The 22,401-nt window shown below is 44.0% G+C and overlaps 1 long non-coding RNA gene across 1 annotated transcript; it reads right to left on the bottom strand.

Moving 5' to 3' along the window:
• Positions 1-2,530: 2,530 nt before the first annotated feature.
• LOC121835574 lies at positions 2,531-21,955 on the bottom strand. The gene is made up of 5 exons (XR_006077678.1): positions 21,922-21,955; positions 16,841-16,906; positions 11,320-11,364; positions 4,527-4,592; positions 2,531-2,663 (listed from the first exon to the last, which is right to left on the bottom strand). It is a non-coding gene; the product is annotated as an uncharacterized LOC121835574 (long non-coding RNA).
• Between the last annotated feature and the right edge of the window lie 446 nt (positions 21,956-22,401).

Below are 22,401 nucleotides of genomic sequence, written 5' to 3'. Positions count from 1 at the left end.
AAACTGGAACAGCTGGGGACTACAGTCCTGGACGGCTGTGAGGGGCTCCCCTTTCAAGTGCTACACGAACAAAGGCCCTTTTCAGGGCCAAACAAAATCTGCTTTCGGAGCGTGCAACCCTTGGTGCCTCCTCCCGTTGTCCCTTATAGAGTCTACTCATACTTTTATAACTTGATTTTACATTGCAGACATTATTTCTCAGTTTTATATTATTTTTTAAAGGTTCTTGTGAACGGATTGCAGAATTTTTCATCTGAATTTGTTCAGATAGAACTATGCTTCATATTGCTGAACATTATTGCATGGGATCCCTTACTAAATTTTATGCAATGAGTGTCAAAACTTCAACTGCAATTTTCTCAGCTTCGCATTTTTCGTCTACATGCCTAGCCTTACGGTCGTTTTCATGAGATTATTCTTCAAGGATTTCTATAAACTTTATACCGTTGAATTCAGAAAGAAGTGAACTGAAGGGTGATGCTATTTTTGTATGACAGTATGGGCCCGAAATTTTATTATTAGTGATAATGTGACCTCGTTAGGCTTTGTAAATAGTGTACTTGACCTAATTAGACTAGTTTTATACAATAATCTATTTTTACAAAAATATAAATAGCATCATCTTGCATGACAGGTCTTTAGCTACAAATCCATATCACTTATGCAAAAAAATTTGTATTAGAAAGTTCCTTGATGAGTCGTAAGAAATGACCTAATTAGGTTTCATTATTTTCTTCGTAACTCAAAAAGTGATTGAGATATTGCAGAACTAATTGAATATTTGAAAAGAGGAAGCCAAAACACATATACACACTGATTTTCATTATAATCCATTAATAAACAAAAAAGTCGATTTTAGAACCAGTGTCTTGCCTTAACCACCTTTCCAATGAATGGCCAAACTCTCTACATATACGGCTCTGGCTATGCGTACGCGCAGAAACATCGTTTAAGCCTCCATTGTGCACGCAGTGTAATTACATTTGTCATAGTACATATAAAAGAAAATGTAACCCACATTTGTTGCGAAAACGAATCTTCGAAATTTATACGGGAGCACTCGTTGGCCATCCGTCGCCCGTCAAAACTTCCGTTTAGAGCTAACTCTGCAAGCGGGGATGGGTGGATGAATAATATTGGCTATGCCCTCTGTAACGGGCGGTAGCTTGCGCCACCTATCCTTAAAGGGAGCACCGACGCTGCTCACATCGACCTTTCACATTCACATCGACCTTTCACATTCACTTTCACAATCCTCGACAGGTTCACATTCACTGCCACGTCCGAATGCCGCTCTATGAGTGTCCCACTATCACCGAGCACACAAGCTCGCGACGAAGACGCGAGCTTGTGTGCGCGGTGATAGTGGGACACTCATAGAGCGGCATTCGGACGTGGGGGCGTGCGCGAACTGCAGGGGGCGCTTCTCTAGCTATCATCATCATCGTTTTTGACGTCACGGGTAGAACAGACAGGGACAGACCGCGCAGATCTTGGATCCCTCGGCTTGTCAGCTCGCTTCATGCCCTGTTTGGATAACGCGCGGCGAAGCCTGTTTCACTTGTTGCGTTTATTTGGTGAACTTGAACGTGAACTATTTGAATTTGTAGTAGGACATTTTACCAAAGCTTGAAACAGCGACACGCGTAGTCGTGAGAATAAACACTTTTGACGCTGAGGTGTCGAAGATCTGGGATGGTGGTGTGCTGTTTTCTAATGAAAGTAGAATATCCAACGCTTTACCCCACTATGCATCTACCACGGCAAATGGGGTGTATTTTTATTATGATTCGGACAAAATAAATCTGACAAAGGAATGTGCCATCAAATTAAAAATAGGAAATTGAAATACGAGAACCTCTCACGTGTGTAGTAAACATTTCAGTGAAAGCGACTCCGTGTTTCCTGTTGGCTCCAATGCGTTCTATGAGTGCTGGTATCTTATTAGCTTCAAGTTGATTCCTTCTTAAATTTTGTAACCGCAGAGCGAAGCGGAGTCTGGCTTCCGGAGTCGTTTCAACTAAATCGCTGATTACTCAACCGGTCGACCCGAAAAGTGCGAGGCCCCCTCGCGATCGAGGCCTGTTAAATCCAGTAAGGCGGTGTCACTTCAGAGCCCTCCTTTATTTCCTTATTTCTCTATTTCATGCATTATAGTATACCTTGAAGACAAAGATCGTTGTAATTTTTGTTTTGCTACACGGAAGTCGTCGTTTCACTATCGTTTTTGACCACTCGGGAAAGTTAGTTGGTGTCATAGGTGCGGCAGTGATGGACGCATCTGAAATATGCTTGACGATTCGCTGCCGATGCGGAGATCGTCTAGAAATACGAAGTCTATAAAACAGAGACTCGCTTGAAAACTGCGCAGTTAGCTTTATCGGACTTCCAAAGTACGGTACCGCGTGAGATCTGCGCAGTAGCGTGAGTCTGAATTCTAAAGCGATAGATAGTTGTCGGTACCGTAAGGATTTATATTGGGTTCACAACTTAATGAGAGAAGAGTGACCAAGATTGCAAAGAAGAGCGATAAGGTTGTAAGGTATTTTCTTTATTCTGAGATTACAGGATCGTAGCGTTCCTTGGAAGTATCTCCATCGTCGTCATTGAAACGCATGTAGCCTTGACGCCGCAGTCGATTCCAATTCATGACTTTGGATTGCCTTTAAAAGTGGAAACAGAATGTAACGGTCGAAATTATTTACAACCAAACCAAGCTATAACCGCATTAAAAAAAAAAAAAAGCTGTGAGTGCGTAAGTGCAGTCATCTTAAAAATAGTGTGTATATTTTTCTATGTCTGGTAGGAGTCACTTATCCGCAAATTAAACTTTCTTCGTAGCTGCTGCTGCCAGCCAAGTGCAAGAGAAAAAGGGAGGAAGAAGCAAAACAAGAGGAAATTACGTCATCGGATCTGTCAAGTGGCCGTTGCTCGTCTTTCTGTAGGCTCCAACGTTACTAGATTGCCTCAGCTGGGGAACTCCCGCGGGGGGGGGGGGGGGGGTATTCCCCCCCCCTACACACTTCAGTCGGCCTCCCGTCCTTTCAAGCGCCATCTTGATTTTGTTTCAAAACGGTGTGTTCGGTAGAGCTGCGGTAAAGTACAGTGGAGCGCCATCTAGACGCTGTGCTTCGAAATGTACGTATTCCATAGAACACACTGTAGTTACCATAGCAGCCATCCGGAGCGTCGAACGACATGAGACGGGAAGTAATGAGAGAGGGGGAAGGGGGAGGGGGGCACTGCATGCTCTTGCAAGCAGCATCTATGAGCAGTTCCGTAACTGAGCTATTCTAATAACGTTGGTAGGTTCGGAGATGTTGCGACGATGACGTCACGATGCCTTTCATAGATAAGACGCGGTAGACAGGTTCGCCGCATTATCTGCGGCAATTGACCTTTTCCTAGTAAGCGTCTGCACGTCCGTACACCCTCTCCCTTGGGCTTGCTTCCTTCTGTCAATGTTTTCAAAGGGTACCGTCCAGCACGACCAACATTATCATCACCTACCTTCGCGCGGGTTTTTTCTTTTTCGACGATTTATTTATTGAGTGTCGGTAGTATCGGGATAAAAAAAGTTCTGTAAACTGATACAGTGGCACCATGTCAATGTGTTTTGACAGGCGCAGGTATGTGGGTGTGGCTGCCCTTCATCGGTAGTTTGAAGACACATTCCCGGATGGCACTCATTACTCAAAAAGGTATATTGCTGCCAATTTTTTCGACTTTAAAAATTGTTTACGGGACTTACTGTCCAGTTTTCCTGCAATTGTTTTAATTCAGGAGATAAGCTATGGTAGTCCACTGCTAACTCAGTTCTTTTTTATTATTTTTAGTGCTTCAGCTTTCCTTTCGTATTATCTCTAGCATTTACATTAGGCATGCAACAACAACACCTATCCCCGTTCTAGATTCCCAGGCTATAAAAAGTAGAGTGAAAGCCGACACCCCTTAGGGTGCACCGTACAAACTTAATACAGTTCCAGTTCCACTATATGTAACGCGTATAATATGCAAAACCACGTGGATTCTTTCTCACAACAACACAACAACAACACGCAGTCAAGTTACCGAAGAAAAACCCCTAAAATCAGTAAATGTAATTTATATTGTCGTGTTGAAAATCACAATGACAACATGGTGACTTTCGCCTCCTTATAACCCCTTAATACCTTTGATAGCTCCACTCGTTCAAGTACGTTTATTTATCTCTAAAAATACTTTTTTTTTTTTTTTTTTTGCAATACTGAATGCCCTTTCGGGATGTCTCAAGACTCAGGGGTATGTTTTTTAATATCATTATTAGGAAACTTGTAGTTAGTATTTTTCGGTTATATCTCAGGCACGAGGTGCCGAAAGACCTGTCTACGCATCAGAAACCATACATTTACTCAGCAGAGCTTTGCCAAAATTATCTCACCAAGGTTTCCTGTAAACTAAGAGCAGCTGCTCGGACTAATGTAAAGTGGTCAGTGTTTTCATGGTGGCAATTTTCCAAAGTTCAGTCCGACATTCGTTGTACTTACGCTGGCAAGATCCATTTTGGCAAACCATATCGTAGTAGCAATCGGGGCTGATTTTGCAAGGTCTCCCTGGACAGTGATGTAGAAATCAATGAATTAAAATATCACGGGAGGTTATCCTATGATTGATTACGTCACAGCGTGCTCTTCTGCACCGTTTGCAGTATTCGGAATAACTTGTGAACTAAGTGGAGGGGTCGATTTCGGCACGCTGATTTGCGGGTTCCCCCCACCTCTCTATTCGCCCTTAAACCAGGTGATATGACGTACATGAAAACGTGCTCTGGCAACCTGGAACGTCAGATTCCACTTAAAGACTGCAAAATAGACAACAGCCTTCACACCAGTCTGGGCTTGGCACAGGCGGGATGTCCACTTACCCTTATTCTTGCTGCAGGTGAATTACTTATCGCACTCTAAAGTCCGACATTTGAAAGTTCTATAGAACTTTCAATTGTCGGACTTTAGAGTGCGATAAGTAAAAAAAAAAAAAAAAGTTTTCAGGACAAATTAGGCATGGCACCTCAAACATGCAGTATACTCTTTGAGGTGCCATGCCTAATTTGTCCTGAAAACTTTTTTTTTTCCCCTAGAATCTACATTAGTCACTTTTTTGTCCGCGGGAGATATTGAAATAAATTTCACAGCAGCTAATTCGGGCAGTGCATCTGGAAGGGACAACGAAGTCATCGCCTTTCCAACTAGATTAGAGGCCTGTCAGAATAAGCATCTGCAGGTCATTCACCAAATTCGACTAAAACAAAAGAAAGCTGATCTCGCCGGGATTAACACAATGACAGCTAACAGAGAACAAGAACTTACGATGGTCAATGAGCTAAAAATGACGTGAACCAAATTAAAGTCGGGGCTAGTCAAAATTCTAAGCTCACCAACCACATTTCAAAAACTCAAAATGACCGAGCAGACTGAAAAAAAAAATAATAATAATCTGCTCTTTTTTAGGGGAGAAGCTCCTTAGGGTCTAGCCTTGACCGTCCGACCGTCCGTCCGTCCGGACGGCGTCCGTGCTCACATAAAAATAAAAAAAATGTTTGCGCTGTCGACAGGATTCGAACCTGTACGGGGAGACCCCAACGGATTTCTGCTCGGGATGAGTAGGGGGCTCTGAGATGTGGTAGTAACTCAAGAGCTAGGGTTTCTGTCATGGATGAAACGTTGCATGTAGCCGCTCAACGTCTATACAGGAGAGGGCGCTGCGGTCAAATGCGTATATAATCGCGTTAAACTTTGCATGCATTGGCTCAACGTTTATAGACGAAAGGGCGCTGCGGTCAAATGCTCAAATGCCTATATAACCACGTTCCATACCACACATTCTCTTTCTGACATGGACCGTTGACTTAAGCGGTGGAGATGCGTTCCCACGGCTTCTAGCGGATCCAAGCTGATCCGCTAGAAGAACCACTGGCTCTGCATTTCACCGACCATAAAGCAGTAATAATGAAGTCGAAACGCAACCCGGAACTCAGCACTGCCTATGAGCAATAAGAAAAATCAGCACCATCAGCACTTCCTATGAACAATAAAATCAGTATCATCAGCACCACCAGAGCTTCGCCCCAATCAACATCATTCACCACGTGGAGATGCGGTCATTTTTTTTTTTTGTGGTTTATACTACAACCCAATTGAAACATGGCATGGGTCAGAATCGCTGTTATCAAGCTTGTTTCTGAGTCAATGAAGGTGCTACTGGCATCTAGTTTGATTGACAGGGGGCATCATATAGGCACATCACAATGGTAAACAAAGGTCCATTTTAGTATGTTAATTCATTCAAAATCAAGAAAACATCTTTTTCACCGCTCCTAAGCTAAATGAACACAGTTTGAATAAGCGAGGATTATACGCAAAACGTAGTTATGCCCGCAAGCACCTGATTGAACATGCGAAAAACATATGCCACGTTCAGGCTCCGCTTTGATAAGATTTTCGTTGGAAATGAGTGTTTTATTTAGGAATATATGAACTGTGTGAAAAATTGCGCTCCGTGACAGAAAAACATTACTCCTCACCCATCACGGCCTTCGAAATGCCAACGCAATAAGACTGCATAAGTTAGCTTTGCTTCAAACTTTTATTTTTTATTGTGCAACTTCCGTAGCATCTAGTTTAAGCAAAAGGATTCATTTTGTGATTTACATGTGTAAAGCTCATATATTCCTAGGAACCGAAACTTGTTTATTTGAAGATGTAGATAACGGTAAATTTACTTTTTCTTGCGATTATAACTTTTTTCTTGTTGTAAATATAAAACTTTGAGAAAGGGCGGCCTGATCATTGCACTGGAAATCGGACTCCGAACGTGTTTCTGCTTACGATGTTCTACGATAGCGCTATATTAGCGACCACATGGCTGTTCTTGTCGACTAAACATTTTCTCCGGCTCAACTCAATGTCATTAAAACGTTTTTGCGATTCTTCCAAGATCGGCGATAACAAACTGAAACGGCCTTTTGCCTTTCTCAAACGAATTCCTTAATTTTTTTACACACGATCAGCTGAAAAAAAAAATTGGGTTGTGGGGATATTTATACAGCGTGTAGTTGGTCAGCCATTAAAGTTGCGACGAGTCACACGCTGTAGATGAGCAATTTAGCCAGTGCAGTACAACCGCTAGCCTGGGGTCTTTAACGTGCACCACGCAGTAGTGATACACGACCGCACGCCGGTACGATGCTCATCCAGATCGAAACGGGCAGGGGTGGGGCTGGAACCCAGGATCCCTGGGTTCTGCAGCGCGAGCTTTCGCTCCACGCACGTCGAGCTGGGTGTGCGCTTCAGCCCACTCGGCTGAAGCGTCTTTGTTGGAGGAGTATTGAGAAAAAACTTAACGAGCCCATTTATTAACTATCAAAAAAGTTTCTAAAAGAAACGGTTTACATGGTTAAAGTCAGCGAACAACGTGATGAAATTGTAGAAGAATACAGGAGACAGGATAGACGCTGAACTCACAAATCAATATTTCATCCAGAAGAGAAGAAGAAAGAAGACAACACATAACCAACAGGCACGTGCTTATATGGCACGAGAACTTTCGGGCGCGGGGCAATGTTTTTTGCGCACCGAAGCGTTTAAAAACAAAAATTCCTTTTCAGATAGAGTAACAGAAAGATGGCTCACGCAGTGCTTTCCCAGACCTTGTATAATATACGCCCCGTAAATTTCTCTGGAAAGTTTTTCCTTATATCAACCTATGATACCGGTGCTGGCCAGATTAGGAGTAGTACATATACTAACTAGCCCAGCTCATCACCCTTTTACAGAAACGGTTATTCTCCTCAGCCAGGTCAAGAAAAACTCATGAAGGAAGAAAGGTAAAAAATTACAAATTGTAATAAAAAAATCTAAGTTCCTTAACCATAATCTGGCTAACAGGTTGTAAACCAAAGCTTGAAAGTTCTGTCAGGCATCAACCCCAGGCATGAAAACCCTAAAACCCATCAGGCGGAAACCTATTTGCATCACCGATCGGCACAAATATCGACACGACCGCAATGACCCTCTCTACACAGATATGCCTACCTGTACTCAACAATTTACACAAACAGTTGATGAACACACCAAGATTCTTGCCACCAACGAAGTGAATCCTCGCATCGAAACACACCCCTCTCACAGTTCTCCTTAAACGGTGGACTCGTCACAAAACGAATCGCAAACTCTGTGCTCGCATCGATCGCCTTAATGAGCACATCCAACAATACTCGGACCAACTCAGCAGGGAAGATTGCGATGCCAACTGTGATAAATTTCAGGATACGCTCAGTACTGTCAAGACATGGCGTATCCTCCAAGTCATCATGACTCCGTGTTCTAGGAAGACCATGACTAGACACCACTTCATCAATCAACGCACGGACCCGGATAATCTACTGGCCGTCACCAAGCGACTGATCTATGTTGCCCCTGCATACAACACCGCTATCGTCACAATCAATGTTCTCCTCATCCGGCGATGCAAAGGCTCCAAAGCCCCGGGACCAGACTCGGTAACCACAGCTCTCCTTCGAAATCTTTCAGATGCTGACCGAAACCACCTCCTACACGTCGTCAACCTTATCTGGACAGGTCAACTACCACTTTGTGAGCTGTGGAAGGACCAGATGATCTTCATTCCAAAGTCCGGCAAGCCGGTAGAACACCCCAATCTTGGACCGAACACGCTAACCTGCCACGTCGGTAAAGTTATGGGATGCATGGCTCTTCATCGACACCAATAACATTTTGAAGAGACCCAATTGGGTCTCTTCAAAATGTTATTGGTGTCGATGTGTGAGGTAATGCTTAAGCATTACCTCACACTACGATTGGTTACCGCCCACATCTGTCCATGCAAGACACTGCTCCGCATCCACGAATATGTTTTGCAGTCTCCTAGCACAGCCCAATTAACAGCCATCCTGGCTATAGACCTCACAAAGGCTTTCGACTGCGTGGATCATGACGCTATGCTCTCAGAGCTCGCCGACTCACAATGTGGCCTACACATGTGTAATTACGTCAGGGACTTCCTTCGATCTCACGCCCTTACCATACAAATCGGATAACATAAGCTCGACGCAGGTTCTCACCCACAGAGAAACATCCCTCAGGGTGCGGTATTTCTCCAACATCATTCAATCTCGGCATGCGCAGTATCCACCGGCCCCTCCGACCCCTCCCGAATATCCTTTCACTATATGAATCAATCAAGGCAGTCCCAGACACATGCAAGACTCTCTTCAAGGCCGCCCTCAAAGCTGTCCATAAAGCAGCCCATTCTATTGGTCTGTTTTGCTCGGTCAATAAAACCTTTCTTCTCATCCCCTCCCGCCACTGGTACCCTCCTCAAGACACCCTTGAGCATCACAGCAACACCATTTGCCCACAAAAGACCCTCAAAGTCCTGGGCCGCCAAATACAACCCGATGTTGGAGGCCCCATTGCCGTACAGCACACTCTCCGCTAGGCTGCAACCATCCTTTACATGATGCACCGCGTAGCCACGCGCACTAGGGCCTGAAAGAACGAGACCTACTCAAACTTCGCGACGCCCTCATCATCAGGCGGATTCGCTATCGAGTTTCATATGTATTTCTCACGCGTACTTGGAAAGGCAAACTTAATTAGCACTATTGTTCGTAAGACGACTAAGAACGCCCTGGGTCTCCCCATCACCACCAGTACCAGCAGACTGCTCCAACTAGGCGTTCAACCCCCAGTCTCCGACATCATCGACATTCATCGTGTCCATCAACGTCAACGCCTCTCACCAATTTCAACAGGTCGCTTAATCCTGAACGAGCCAAGGTACACAACCTAGTCACACCGGCCTCAACCTACTCCCCTCGACAACGGAAATCTCCAACTTGTCACCGTAGCCTCAATTCCCTGCCACAGGGAGTGGAATCCCAACTGCCACCTCCTTCGCGCTGCATACTACATCAAGAAGATTGCTCGAGAACCCGACAACTTTCACGCTTTCACCGATACAGCCTTTCGGGATAACCTTGGTGTACTGGATTTTAGCACTTCACACGGCACTGACCATTCCATTACGCAGCCCTGCGCCACCCCGGTCGAAGCAGAACTTCTCACCGACGCACTTGCTGCCGCTCACAACTCTTCCCCCAGCTGCACCACCTACATCTACACGGACTCAAATTTAGCATGCTCTCACCTCGCTCAGAGCTTCGCATTCCCCTCTGCACTTCCCCTCCTCAACAATGCCAGAAGACCTATTTAGGTACACTGGAAATCTTATCACGTTGGTGTTGCTGGGAAGTCCCCATAACTCGGCACAACCACACCATTACACCCGGGAGTTGCTGGCTTTTTCGGTCAGCCTTCAACAACAACATGAACTGGGGGCCCACATCAACAAGACCCTCAGCGGCTGCCTGGACCCAGGCGGCTGATTCATCCCCACCATCCTTTAAATAAAGTTGCTATTTATCCATTAATCCATCTATCTATTATCCGTGACAGCAGTAAACCATGGTGTCACCGTTTGACGCATCATCCATATTTAACTTGTTCTTTAGTTGAGTATTTACGAGCGAGTCAATTCCACTACCGTTAGCGCTGTGTCATGCTAACACTAATATGCATAACACGGCATTCACGCCATAGGAAATTGCAAACGCCATCAAACGCTTGCGTGCTAATTCGGCTTGCGATGAAGATAACAGCTCCACAACTTTTTTTAATATGACAAATGATAACATATCCATTCCCTTGATCAGCCTCTTTCAAGCATCCACTTTATTCATCTCAAATACCTCACGATTGAAAATTAAAAAAAAAAACATCCCATGTGTAAATCTGGGGAAAAAAAGCGCAAGAATTAGACGAAAGACGAGTGAGAGGAATGTACACGACAAACGCCGAAGGATTATATAAAAAACTAGATTTTTTTCAAGAATATACCTCTATAGGTAGCTTACTTCATTCCTCAATAGTCCGATTAAAGAGGAGCCTAAACTAAGCACGAACTAATTCAGAATAACTACTATTGAGGTAACACGAATTCTGTTCGTTTGGTTAAATTTACTACACATTTTAAGGACCCCGTTTATTCTCGTGGCATTTGTCTAATCACTACAGCTCGGCGCAAATAATCCCAAATATCTCCGGTGTTTACATATGCGACGGTAGGAAGGTGATAATTTCGTTCGCAGGCAAATACGAGGGTGTACTTTTATTACAGGTGAGAACTGTAGTGTACCGTTTAGTGAATTGTCGATTGTAGCAAAGAAAAAAATGAAAATAAATTGCTTAACGTGTGACTTACCTATATTGCGAAATATGTCGTCTTCGTGCAACCCTCCATCCCGATCTTTCGATTAACCAAAAAAAAAAAAAAGCAATATATTAGGCATGGCCCTCATTTCACTAGACGTCACACGCTGATGCTTTCGCATGTTGTTTTTATGTATCTTTCTTTAGCACAGAAAAAAAAAAATATGTTCTGTGAGATGTCATCCAGGAAGACATCGCCGATTCACAGTATCATAGAAGTGACCATATATTAAAATATGGAATGCTTTTTTAACAGAGTTCCCCAATCCCAAAGATTTTTTTTTTTTTTTACCCGTCCGCTTGTGCACTTTCCGCTAAATATAGCGGGAAAATTGACGGGAGGCGACCTATGTCAATTCCGTTTCCCCGCTAAAGTTTTCGTCTTTATCTCAACGTCAATCAACTTTTACCGCTAAATTTAGCGGGGAAATTGACGTCCTGGCGTAAACACCGCTTCGGTTTTCCCTCTAGATATAGGGGAGAAATCGACACCACGTTGCCTAAACCCCCATTCCCTTTCCCCGTTAAACTTATTGGGGAAATCGACGTCAGGTTACCTCATCTCACGTGACCCCTTCCCACGCCACCCCACCTAACAACTGCAACGCTGTCGGGCGTACTCCAACGTAAATGTCTGAACAAGCCTTTAGATAGGCTAAACTGCGTAGATTAGTCGAAACGTAGCTTTAGATGTCTGGGCTTTATGGGTGCTAAAACGGACGACCACTGGTACTTGGGGCTAGCACATTGTTACGTCCTTGGTTTATTTTTTACATGGCGTCCATTGTCTTCTTGTAGGTTGTGTTTCTTTCATTTTTTGACGTGGGTGTGTCCTTTTTTCATGCCGACCTCGTGCAAACACAGTCAGAAGCAAATGTTCTGGCCGATGCATATCGTGCAGGTCTGAAGTTCCACAATACATTCGCATTTTTGTTTAACAAATTTACGCCAGAAACAAAGTACACCAGCACCACCCAAATCCAGCACACGGTTGCGCGCTTTGCGCACATTTGGTGGAAGTCACTTGAGAGTAAAGGCCGGTTCACAGAGCCCCGTTTTCTTGCGTTACGTTATGTTACGAGAGCTTAAGTATACTCATGACAGAGTCACCGAGACATATGTACTTTGTATGAAGCATGACAACTAGTTGATGGACAAGCTTTGCACGCGACATTCGGAGCACGGATGTCCAAATGATCCATAACTTAGCGGAAGAAAACGCAAAGCAAACTTGCCTGTCCGAGCTAAAGCTTGAACCAGCCTTTAGAACACAAGAAAATCCATGGTTGCAGCAGTGACTGACCCAACGTTCAAGTCCAATGCAGACTTTCTCCCTCTGAACACTTAATACCCGAAAAGTGGCGCCGTTTTTATCCCGCCGTCAAGGCCCACACGTTGGCGGATTAGTCCGGAAAACGAGAGTTAACTAATGACTTAGGAAGAAAGCCTACCGAGAAGTGTGGCGCCAATAAGCGCCCCCGGCGAATCTCTCCAACCATGATGCTCTGGTTCTTTCGGACGAAAGGGCTATGAATAGCTCAGAGGACGTCATCTAGCCTGCAGACTTCTTGACGGCATGTTTCTGGCAACCCAGACTCCCGCATATGTCACCAATGTCACGTGTTTTGTTCCTTCTTTTTTTACATGGTGTCCATTCAGTTTAGAAAACGCCAGCGTTGGCTAAAGTACATCTAAAAAGTACTTGAAGTAAATTACAAAGCAAATGAGAGGCTCTGTACTTCAGGTGAAGCACAAGTACTTTTCAACGCAATCTTTCATAATGCCTCTTCACACCCCTGTACATTTTTTTAAACTGGTGTGCATTGTTTTACGGGTAATCGGTGGTGCCAAGGTTATTGTCTGAAATAGCGGTGAATATCGAATGAAGTCAAGTGGCCGTAAGGCAGCTATTTTCGGAAATAACGCCGAATTCAGATGTCCTTTTGACTTCTGAGTTTGACGCCGCTTGCAGTAGCTGGTACCCAGGAGGGTTAAACGCTCTAGGAGCGAGAAGTAGCAACAGTTCGAAATGCTGTGTGAGAGCCGTCCCCACTACAAACGGAGCAATGCATCGTCTGCTCGCGTTTTTGATGACAGTAGAATATTCCGTCCAGTATTTCTTCAGAAAGTATAAGTTTTCTATACAAATTTAAAAATACGAAATTCTGGGAATGTACTTTAAAGTTAGGAGTTGTACTTTCCTCTGAAAGTACTAGCAACAAATACTTTAAAGGGGTACTCCGGCCGTTTCTTTTTAGCTACCCAAACAAATTGTATTTTCTAAATACCCGAGTTTTAGTCTTCATTGTATGCTATTTATTGTCCGAAAATTCAAAATAACTATTGAGAAATTTGTAAATAAAGATGATGCCGAAACCAACATTCAAATTTCAGCGCGCTCTCTAGTGGTATGACGCCACAAGTGATGCAGATTTCCAGGTAGTCTTAAACAGAGGATGACGAGCGTTTTTTTTCCTGCTTCTCAGTGTATGAGCTTCCAAGCATTCTTTTCCCACCATCAAACGTATTGTAATAACTGGGGAGCGTGGTTTACAACCAACTTTGTATAATTTAGTCGCCACACTTCTGTGTTGCCGGTAAGGGCGCTCGGTTTGAGGAACAGGATGAAAACGAAATAAAAAAAAAAAAATAACATCGCGGAAAAAAATTTTTTTTTTTTTTCACAAAGCATTTAGGGGACTGGTACCGCCGTATCTATTGCTGTGTGTAATGCTTTAAGTACAATGTGCTTAAAGTACTTCCCAATTGTGAAAATTCTTATTTGCCGAAGGGGGAGTACCCGTAGCCCTTGAAGGTAGCCATTGGTTACAGGAGGGAGGGGGGGGGGGGGGGGGGGCGGGGGGGAGACGGGATGGAAGTTATATACAATTTTCAAGCTCTGCCGACTTTATTTAACCGATCAGGGAATCCAATATTGCCCTCCGGTGTTCGAGGCAGCTGACAGGGAGGATCCAATCATTCAGGCAGCTTGGTCTCACACGCGGCGAGGGCGACTTCAGAGAAATGTTTCCTTCTTCACCACAGGGACAATCCCAGAAGGTATGTTGTTTGTCCGCGGGTACACGGCATTCCTTGCGCATTCCGGCTTGGGGGTCCTTTTTTTCCTTGCCGGAGACATGGCGCCATTCCGGTGCGGAGCCTTTTCAGACGCATCCTCTCCCATCGACTGCATGACGCCGAGAGAAGGGGGTCTTCGTATCCTTTGAGTTGTTCATGGAGGCGGCTCTTTCCCTCTTCATGTTCTTCTGCCTTAATAAGTTCAGTAGGATCAATCTATTCTATTTAGTGTTTTCTTCGAAGGAACGAGTTGAGCCCCTCCCGGGTAGGGGTGACTGTAGCTGTTCCCGTGCCTTGTTGTTCCCGTGGATACCTTCGTGCCCAGAGATCTATCGGATTTGGACGCTACAGGCTTCAGCTCGAAGCTGTTTGACTATCGTATAGCCTTTTTTTTTTTTTTTTTTTTTTACAATCATGTTACGACTGTTGTGTTTTGTTACATTTCTACGACGGTTCGTTGCGGTCTGTATATACGTACAGGCTACGTTTTTGTTTGCCAACTTCGAAAGCTTTGGTAGCCTTTTCAATAGCTTGGGGTTCAGTTTTCTTTACGCTGATCAGGTTGCGTGGAGTAACGATGAATATTCTGTGGTTGTTGCCATAGTAGTATCCATTGACTGCGCTGCTGTCGTCCATGGTTGCGACCGTGCACACAATCGGGTTCTTGTCTTCCAGTAGTGCTACCATCTTGTCTAAGTGTCTTACTTGCAGCGTGCTTCCTTCACTTCATTTCACTCCTTTTTTTATTTTGCGGAGTGGGTCTAGGAACCACGATTTCGTCCTCAAATACCATGTGATTCTCTCCAAGTTTTTTTCAACAAGAGAACTGATCTGCTGTACTCGGAGTTGCTGTCACGCATGAGGCCGTTAGCGTTGAAAATGAGGAGCATCACCTATACTTCATATATTTAGGTAGTGTAGCGATATAGTAAACCGGAGAATGAATACGACGATGCTTCAAGTGCAGATGGCACGGGCCTGTCGAAAATTAGGATACATGCGAAGTGATTCAAAACCCGGATGATCTGTAAAAGAATAAACTCAATTGGTAATGTCCTAACATTAGTGCCAAAAGTGGGATGCCGAGTCACCAGCCCAAAATGTCTTGGAGAAGTCTACAGCCAAACTTATGTACACGGGCTGTTCTCGACCTTGGCGTCCAAAGGAACCAAGACATCATGGTTACAGAAGTGCGCTCTTCGTCATCACTTGTAAAAAAAAAAATCATCAAAGGCAAGTTTTTCTGTACCATACTTCTCGGTAGGCTTTCTTCGACATACGTAACATCACCTGCTTTTAGGATCAATCCGCTGACGTGAGAGCCATCATTGAGTGATCAGAAAGTCACTGTCTTTCGTACATCGGGTTTTCAGAACAAGCGAGTGCGCGCTTGTCTGGAATGTTTGGCAGGTGGCCTGTGTAACCATCGACTGTGCCTTCAACTCGAACTTGCAAACATCCTACTATCTTCGAAAATATCGCCAAGCGTGATTAAGTAGACGGAACGAATTGAATATCATCAAATATCCGCATAACACCCAAGTGCGTATCGAATTTGGGTGGCGCTGGTATACCACATTTCTCTCGCCAATTCTAAAAAAAAAAGCAAATTCGTTGTAGATTTTCATGTTTACACAATGTATATCGATCGGCCAGGTCATTTTCTTCAGCACGTACTACATAAGAGCGACAAAACAAATAGAAACACAGGCCCGCCAACGGAACACAAATTTGACGGTGGACATAATTTACAAGGAGCAAAAGAAAAGAAAGGGGGGGGGGGGGGGGGGGGGGGGGTAGCCTTGGCGATTTAGCGAACCGGAGGATGAAGACGAAGATTCTACAACGACATAGACGCATAAATTAAAGCAATTACTTTCATTTAGATATAATGTTTTCGGTCTTAAATCATCACAAAATAGACTGATCCTACATTAAAATAAAATTTTCTGAGTCTTAAAAAGAGGTGGAAGTTTAATACAACCAAGCTGGTATATGAATTTATAGTACGTAACAAACATAGGGTATTGGTCCGCTATTCGCGTGTGAGAAACTTTTGTCAACGGCATTGTGAATGATTCTATAATAATAAATCTATAAGAATAACCTGATAATATATCAGAATAATATGAGCAAAAAAAAAGCGCTATTTAAACAATTAAATTTTTGACGGAAAAAAATCTGTAAATTCAAAATACTGTGCCCGGCTATGGTGTTTCTCTTAGTGCTCTATAGATAACAAGTAACAAATGTTAGCGTCCTGTTTTTTTTTTCCTCCGAAGCTTGGGAAATACACATGCATTAAATTGCCTGCAGAATATCTAATAGCACCCTATTATTACTGTAAACCACACATTTGTTTGGTAAAAAAATAAACCTGATAATTTCATCTATTGCAAACTATCAAAATACAGGATGAGCTGTATCATACTCACACAGACAGAAGCCAGACACACAATTCAAGTTTTTGCGGCACTCGCTGTTGTCTTTGCAACGAAACGCTGGACACAGACATAGAAGAGCAAACCATTAGAAAGAGAAAGAGCTGGAGGTAAAAAAAATTCACAATAAAATGCGCAGTGCTCTAAGAAGCAAACGACCGTCAAGGTAGAATTGCCTTGGTCTACTTCTCTTAAGCGAACAGAGGAACCACACGCGTTCACTAAGTGAAGGTTCTGGAAGTTCCCGCTGCACAGATATTAATCGTGTCAACCGTCCTCGCCATGGACATAGCCAAGGGAGGAAGGTAAGAACAAGGACGCCTTCCTAACCACCTCGAATTTTTTTCGTTGCAATTTCTCCCTTTCGTGAACACCATCAAAAGATGAATGTGAGTTAGATACTTAATCTGTTTTGGCAAGAGCCCTGATTCAGAAAGCAATATGACTACGATGAAAGACAAGCTACCCCAAATAGATAACCTTTATCGTCCACAATGCCACTTCTTATCAGACGTCTTTTTTCAAAGGACTGGTCGCCTTTCATAAAAGCTCGAAGCCCCGAGTTATTCCATTTTTGAGGAGGCGTAACGCACCTATATTCGGTCTCTCGCGAGAAAGCTGTGTAGTGAAATCACGCTGTCCTTCCCTGGTTCCGGCCCAACATTTTCCCCTCGCTGTTGTAGTCTACGTCAAGTTAGACCACCATATTTTACGTCCATCCATATGATTAAAAAAATAGTATAATTTTAACTTGTGCAATTTGTTGTGCCTGTCATGAAGTGTTTCATGCCAGTCAAATGCGCGTCTTGGGAAAGTTTTTTATGTGTCTATATTAGACAGAGAAATAAATAATATATATGTAATAATAACTATATACATATACATTAGAACGGGAAAGAAAGAAAACCTGCGCCACTTATCTCAACCACCGCTCTAGTGTTTTTGTGCTCAGCAACAGACGCTGAGTCAAATTGGGAATGTCGGTTCATGTGAGCGCACAGTTTTAATTTACCCGTCAAAACATTTCTATATGTGAATCCATCTAATATCTCTCGCACTAACTAAATTTTTTTTTCAGTACACACTGCATTGCTTCGTGACAAGAAAGAAATTAAGTTACAAAAAAGCTGATAAACGTAACGTATTTTCTTTTTTTAGTTTGAGTGTTGTATGCGTGTGTGCCACTATAGCCTATTGCTGGATTTCACCTTTCTTTAACTGTTGTATTTGTTTAGCCGTTTGACCAATCAAGTTTGATCGTGTTTTTCTTGTTTAAGTGTATTTTTCATTTGTTCTTTGTATATTTTCAAAATGCGTGTACTGTAAAAGTCTCTATTTTCGCAGTCTCAATATTTCGAGAATTCGGCTTAGTGTGAATTTCAGGCTTATAACGCGGGAAAAAACTTCGCGATTGGGAGCGGTATGTTATGCATTAGTTACCATGGGGAAATACAGGGTGCGGCCGTAAAAACTTTCACATTTGGCACGCCTAGCAAAAATCGAATTTCAAACGTACATACCTGAAATTGGGCACACGAACGTCGTTTATTCCAAAGTTTTTTGCCTATTTTTTTCAGACGTCAACTCTGGAGTAGCGAATTTTTAGAAAGATAACAAAAATGGCAGACGTGCATTTCCTATGCCCTATACCAGAGCCGTTCGCCGTCTGCTATCTAATTCGCGAACGGGCGGGTATAGGCTCTGCCCTATACCCGCCCGTTCGCCGTCTGCTATCTAATTCGCGACGCCGCTCCCAGATGGCGTACTGAACGCAAAAACGCGGGAAACGCCGCACGAAAGGCTGGTGTCGGGAGAGATAATCGCGATAAAAAGTGATTTTACCGAAATATGTGAACGATTATGCCCTTTTACTTGAAATTTAAAAACTGGCGGACGCCCTCGTTTAATAAAAATATGTTCTAAAGCAGACGAACGTGTGTCTTCCTTTGTCGTCTGCTTATCTGTTGACGGGTCCGTTTCCGGTGAAAGCTCAACTTTGGAATCAAGAGTGCCGCTGCTGAGGCATCTTGAATGTTCCTATTTATTGTTTTTGTTGCACTATCTTCTGCAGTTATTATCAAAATATTTTCCGCGCCGCCCTGCGATGCCGCAATACTCGGCAAGTGAGTGTGCCCATGCAGTCAAGTGGTGCGTGGAGCGGAACTCGTTGGCCACAGCACAACGAAAATTGCGCACTGCATTTCATAAACGCCCGCCTTCACGCCCGACTGTTTTGAGTTGGGCGGATCGTTTTGTGTGTGGAGAAGACTTTAAAAAGAAGAATACAGTCAGTGAACGTGAGAGCCTGCTGAAAAATGAGGAGCTCATTGAAGCGGTGCTTGCTGTCTTCGAGAGCGACCCGCAATTGTCAACAAGACGAGCAGCTGTAAATAAATGATCTCGTCGCATCATGGTGTCTTCTTGCTTGCATGACGATCTGTCAGAACTTGACATGAAACAGGTAATTTCAACAATTGTTCATATATTTCGTTCAAATCACTTTTTATAGCGATTATCTCGCTCGACACCACCCTTTCGTGCGGCGTTTCCCACGTTTTTGCGTTCAGTGCGCCACCTGGGAGCGGCGTCGCGAACCAGATAGCAGACGGCGAACGGGCGGTTATAGGCCATAGGAAATGCACATCTGGCATTTTTGTTATCTTTCTAATAATTCGCTACTCCAGAGTTGACGTCTGAAAAAAATAGGCAAAAAACTTTGGAATAAACGACGTTCGTGTGCCCAATTTCAGGTATGTATACGTTTGAAATTCGATTTTTGCTAGGCGTGCCAAATGTGAAAGTTTTTACGGCCCGCACCTTGTATAATTCACGGGATATATTTCGTGCTAGTCCGAAATTCGCAAAATTTGCGAAGTTTGAGTCGTCTACAGCAGATCCTCCATCATCGCAGTTCTAGGAAAATCTAATAGTTTCTGAAAGAAAAAATGAAAGCCGCTTACAACTCCCTGTAACGCCGAATTAGAGCGCAGCTCTTGAGGAGGAGGAGGGAAGGGCACTGGGGGGGGGGGGGGGGGGTTAAACTAACCAGGGGGGGGGGTCACGTTACCTTGGGGGTCACGTGACCCCCAATGCCGATGATGTCATCACTGACGTCACTGATGACGTCATCAGTGACGATGACGATGCGGGTACCGATGACGTCATTAGTGACGTCACTGATGACTTCACCAGTGATGATGACGATGACGATGCGAATGTCGGTGACGTCATCAGTGACGTCGCTGATGACGTCATCAGTGATGATGACGATGACGATGCGGATGCCGGTGACGACATCCGTGACGTCACTGATGACGTCATCAGTGATGATGACGATGACAATGCGGATGTCGGTGACGTCATCAGTGATGATGACGATGACGATGTGGATGCCGGTGACGTCATCAGTGATGATGACGATGACGATGTGGATGCCGGTGACGTCATCAGTGATGATGACGATGACGATGTGGATGCCGGTGACGTCATCAGTGATGATGACGATGACGATGTGGATGCCGGTGACGTCATCAGTGATGATGACGATGACGATGTGGATGCCGGCGACGTCATCAGTGATGATGACGATGACGATGCGGATGCCGGTGACGTCATCAGTGATGATGACGATGACGATGTGGATGCCGGTGACGTCATCAGTGATGATGACGATGACGATGTGGATGCCGGTGACGTCATCAGTGATGATGACGATGACGATGCGGATGCCGGTGACGTCATCAGTGATGACGATGACGATGTGGATGCCGGTGACGTCATCAGTGATGATGACGATGACGATGTGGATGCCGGTGACGTCATCAGTGATGATGACGATGACGATGTGGATGCCGGTGACGGCATCAGTGACGATGACGTCATCGGGGGGTCACGCGACATCGGCGGGGGTCACGTGACCTCGAGGAGGTCACGTGACCTCAGGGGAGTCACGTGACTTCGGGGGGTCACGTGACCCCCCACGAGGTCACGTCACCTTGGTGGGGGGCTCGCGCGGTGCATTATGGGACATTTCCCATGATGCACCGCGCGGTTACGCCGACGGCGACGGCGACGGCGACGGCGACGGCGACGGCGACGCCGACGCCGGCGGCGACGCCGCTCAAGCCGGAAACGGGCCCCTAAGAGCTGCGCTCTAAAAATAAATAAGAACGTAACGATTTTTAGAATGTTTCGTCAATGATGCCCGTGACCGCGGTTTTCACGCAACGATTTTTAGAATTTTTCGCCCGTGACCGCGGTTTGTCAAGGATTGTGCAAGTATGGGGAGGAATCATTCGGCATCGACTGCTGCGACTTTTTAATGACGTATTTTCCGGTTTAAAATTCGCACTGTTTCCTAAGTCGCACCACCCTACATCAATTAGTATGAGCCACACATATTGGTGCAGTTGGTGATAACGTTGTATTTATATCACCTATTCCTTGGACCATCCTCCGACAGCCATTTCTCGTTTATCGAAAATGTCGATGCGGCCTATATCTGGCGCAGTTAAGGACCATACTTATATTCAAAAAAAAAAAAAAAAAAAAAAAAAACGCATATAATTCCCTTGTTTTTTAAGACAGACAAAAAGTTTTGGGAAAAAACGGCGACTTATACATAAAAAAATAGGATTTTTTTTATACGGGTTTCCCAATCTTGTACTATGTCAAAAAGCGCGAAAAACTAAATTTGACAAAAAGAAAAAAAAAACGAAATGTGCAGTGTATGATTAACGTTTTATTGAAGTTGACCGGCTATTTTTTTATCATAAAGGTCATGACAATTAAATCATCCGATTGTATACATGCTAACGTAAGCTAACTAGACAAACGAACCCTGTTATTTTTTTATTTTTTTTTTAAATCAAAGACGAGAGGAACATTAATTCAGTTATTGTAAGGAGTACAGGCAACTACAGAGGAAAGTCGTAATCATGAAATGATATTAAAACCACAAAGTGGTGGCCTCGTTTTGCAGTGGACAGTATTTACACATTAAGTTATATAAATGTAAAAATAATATTAACTTAGTGAAAGTTAATTGAATAAAATAGGAGCTTCCGCATACTTACCCTTGCAGCTACCAGCATCACAGATCTTAGGGCTGATGCACTGCACGTGCGTTACGCAACTAAAAATCAGCTCTGTACAATAAAGTAGAAGTGCAAAGCATTAGCAAGAAAAACGACTCGAGGTTGAAGGTATAAAAAAAAAATTACTGCGCTCAACGAATTAAAGCAAAGTCACAGTGGCGCGTGGCAATTATCGTGCTTCCGCGCCTTGTGTACATGAGCACAAAAAGTACGCGCTCTCAATCACAGTACCTCAGAAGGAAAGCCGCAAAAGACGGAAGTAAAAAAGAGACAACATATTCAGCGCTAGGAAAAGTGCGGCGGTCAACTGTGAAACTATATTAATATCCTTTATCTGAAACCACCTGAGAATGGGTAGAGAACTAGAGGTATCCGAGGCGGCGGGAAAAACAACCAAGGCAGCGACAGATTCAGCTGACTCGTTTATTCAATAGCAACTTCGTATAAACATTTTCAAGG

Source organism: Ixodes scapularis, unplaced genomic scaffold, assembly GCF_016920785.2.
Source record: "Ixodes scapularis isolate PalLabHiFi unplaced genomic scaffold, ASM1692078v2 PGA_scaffold13__105_contigs__length_92229423, whole genome shotgun sequence".
NCBI classification, from domain to species: domain Eukaryota; kingdom Metazoa; phylum Arthropoda; class Arachnida; order Ixodida; family Ixodidae; genus Ixodes; species Ixodes scapularis.
This window is presented reverse-complemented; position numbering and strand designations above follow the sequence as displayed.